The following is a 3,987-nucleotide window of genomic DNA, read 5'->3' as shown; positions in this document are numbered from 1 at the left end:
ACACAAAGTACTGGCAATGTCCCCTAACATCAAACAAATACTAAAATATCTCAAGTCATCGACGTCTTGGTTTCTCACGCACACACCCATTGCCGTACAATGCAACCGTGGCACTTGAAATATTAATGAAGACAAAACTCAACGTTGTTGTTGTTGATATTTCAAAAAACAGCTATTTTTACATGGCTGTGTTTCGTGTAACAACCGCAAGGCGCTGAAAATTTTTTGCCCGAGCTAATTATAATTATGTCCAGTTTTGCAGTATCGGTGTGTCGATGCGCCAGTATGTTCCATAGGTTACCCATTGTCAGCAGCGCAGATCTGTTTTGGGTACTTCGTCAATGTGAGATAGCTTCCGTAGCTGAATCGCTTAGCAGCAATGGTATAGGGTACATTATAATCGGTACCTACACAGAAGTGGGTATTTATCGATAGGCATGTGGATAAGTGCATCCGTGTTGTGAGACTGCCCCACGTTCGATGTATCGCAATGTGTCAATTATTAAGTAAAGAGGTAGTTATTTCTTCTTGAGCACATATCCTACTGAGCTATATATTTGGATAACTTTTCGTAAATAACGTATGAACTTGATCTTATCCATTACACGTACGGGCGATCAGGTGTGAACGTACGTACCGCGAATGTGATTACATTATTGAAACTTAGCTTACATTGCTGATTACGAGAATCCGGAATTACTGAAACTGGAACACGTTGCACCCAGCATTGGAATATAATAAGAATAATTAGTAGTAGTAGTAGTGGTAGTCAATCGACGCTACTGCTTTTATGCGTTGTGAAATCCATTATTCAGTGATAATGAAAAATTAATTACAAATATCGCAGTTGCGTTCTTTTCTTTTTTTTTTTCGTCTGTTTTTTTTACTAGGTTTCTTTACTCGTTTTACTAGGTTTTCCTGAAGGAATACTCGATTGAAAAGCACTAGGGTTCTTATAGAAAAATGCTTATCAGCGACTATATCGATATTTGTCACTATTGGAACTACTATCCCCAGGTGCCCAGCTCGACAACTAGAATATCACAACTTAGAAAGTAAGTGCCGCTTCACTTGTATTGATACAATATAGGTAAGTTGTTTACATGATTGTAATTATATTTCCCTTGTGTCTGAATTGCTGACAAATGGGCCACTGTACTCCAATTCAAGTAAAAAAAAGTACCAGATATTTGACTATCGTTTTTGAGCCCATGGACGATTTGATTTATAAAAGAAGTGGTATAGTTTCTCACACTTCCATTTAGCAGCTACTCGGTCAAAAACCTAGATGGCAAACATTGTGGGGCCTGGGGGAAGAGCGGTCTATTTTCATCGAAAAATCACAAGCCTGTTACCTGTCCTCGTAACGCTGACTTGTTGAGTATAGTAGAAAGTGGCAGAAGAAATATACAATTTGAAGAAACACCATGGCGACAGCGAGTTAAGGGGACGGAAAAATTGTAGGGTCAGCGCGAAATCGGGATATATTTCATTAAATCACACTTTGCTATACGGATGACGACGGTGCGACCGTTCCCTCAGAGGGGCCCCTTCTAAGACAAAGATTTGTCGGTCAGATGAAAACCTCATTTGGCTTTTCATATTCAGATGGACAGTTTACGCAGGTCGTTCGGACTTCACATAGCCGACCAGAACGAAAGCAAAGTCTGTGTCGACAAGAAGTCAGATGCGTACTGTATACGCAATTTCCTATGCCGTAATCCTCTATCAGAAAAACCTAATTTATTAAAACTAGTTCCGTGTTGTAGAGTATCTACGATCCGCAAAAAACATTTTAACGGATGGTGACTCGAGTGCCTAGTAATTAAAATGCAGGACCGGTTTCGCATTTGCAATTTCTAGGCGGCGCTAGATCTGTGAAAAGTAGAGTCGCAAATTAAGGAAGTCAAGCCATAAAGATATTTAATAACTGCAGAAGCGAGTTGAGGCAACATTTTTTTATACCTTCACGTGATATCCTAGGAGTTTGAAGGGTGATTTTAAGGGACGACAGATGTTATTTGCACGTTCAGTGGTGGTGTACTGGATAATAGGTTTGCCTGAAGAAGTTAAAGAAACGGAGCAGTTCAGGTTCGAATCGTGGACACCGATCGTTTTGTGCCAGCCATTCGTAGGACATGAAAGGAACCGTTCGGTGATTGTTGTATTGATAAGCATTCAGTGACAGATATATAGGTCAGAAAAATGTTATATATTACATGTGTGTGTGTATATATATATACATATAAGCCGAAATAATTGAATCAAACGTACAGGATCAGTTGGCCGGTTATGAAGATTTACTCAGCCGTATTTTATACTTGCCGCCCTCATTGGCGTCTATATACAGACAACTGTAAAAGGGAACGCAACACATGTTGAGTTGGTACTATTGACAACTTTATAGAACTAGTTAGTCAAATTTAGAACTGTAGTTATATAGTCTATATATACCAAGACCTGGGGTGTTCAGTAACGGACCTTTGTACCCAAATAGTTAACGAGGGTAGATTTAGACAGATCAATAATTTCTCCTTGTCTCAGTGTTCAGTGTCGCACTAAAAACTTAAATAGTCGAGAGACTATTCGACCGTCGGATCAACTATAGGTTAGGTCGTTTAAACAAGAACGCATCTTGTCCTATCTATCATGACAAAGGAGCGGCAGGTTATGTCTTGGCTTTACTAAAACACAAGATATTGTGAAAGTAAGCTTAAAATAAAAGGAGATTCTTTTGGTAGATACCTATTTACCAAAAAGAGCTGTTTTCCAATTGGAACACTTTTTCCGGAGAGTACATCTGTTTCTAATTCTAGTGTAATCCTATTTTTTTTTTACTCAACTTGTGGCTGGTTTCGTTTTCAAGTCGCTTCATAAAGGGCAATAAGCTTTTTAATAACAGCAAATCAATAATATATAATTTCAAAATTAAAAATATTTTTGCTGATCCTACATAGTTTTTTAGTGGTCACTGTACAGCTTGTAATAGCGTATATCTGTTCAAGCATAACCCATAAATAGTTGTTTGAAGTGGTTTCAATAGTCAATATGCAGAAACGACGGAAAATAAGTAGTTGCCCAGTGTGCCGATGAGGATCAGCCTCTAGTGCGCACCTACAATGTTCGAAAATGCTTATCGAAGCTGTACGTATGACGTCAGCTTTTTAGTGAATCTGAACTTCTACTTTCTAAAAAAGGTCGAAATTCAGAAGGCGAAAAAGGAAAACGTATGGTAATATTTTTGCTTCATCTAAAACATCAGACATTCCGGCAGAAGCTTGTGCATCAGACGGCATCATGCTTCGTTGGTCCTTGATTTCACTTCCCTGTATTATAGATGCGCTTCGTTTACGTTTAGAAAGGAAAGGCCAGATGCATCTATTGGGCCCAAAACCCTTTGAAAACTATCCCCCGTCAGTGCACATGACCTTTTACCTTCTTCAGACAGGCTGGCTGGCTGGCTGGCTGGCCGGCTGGCTGGCTGGCTATCTGCTGCTCAGGATACAGGGTGTTCTTGGGTTACGGGGTTTATACTACATCTTATCTTTTGTACCAGAAACGGATTATAGAAAAAAAAATAATATGCGAGATGGATGTGTGCAATACTGTGTATTGGTCAAAAAGTTAGCAAAACTGATAGAAATCTGGCACTGATTTCTAAACATTTGGAAGCTTCGATCACTTATTGTCAATATATAGTTTTCTGCTTTTTTACGTTATACTGTTATAGCAAGAAAATCACAAACGCTTCTAAAGCTAACTGTAGGAGAAACTGTAATTTAAATGACAAAACTTTACGTTGTAGATAAATTCGAAAAGATCAACTATATCAGTCAGTGATCGAACAAATTGGGTGAGTAATCTTATTTTATACGAAGTGGAATGAACGATTTAGCGAATGTATAGGAAAAACAGTGGGACCCATTTATTATGGCTTAAGGCAAAAGGGTTTGGAGATAGCGAAAATAGGAAAGCATACGGAAAAGA

The sequence above is a fragment of the Varroa jacobsoni genome, unplaced genomic scaffold, assembly GCF_002532875.2.
Source record: "Varroa jacobsoni isolate VJ856 unplaced genomic scaffold, vjacob_1.0 scaffold_1321, whole genome shotgun sequence".
Classification (NCBI taxonomy): Eukaryota; Metazoa; Arthropoda; class Arachnida; order Mesostigmata; family Varroidae; genus Varroa; species Varroa jacobsoni.
Note: the sequence above shows the minus strand (reverse complement) of the source record.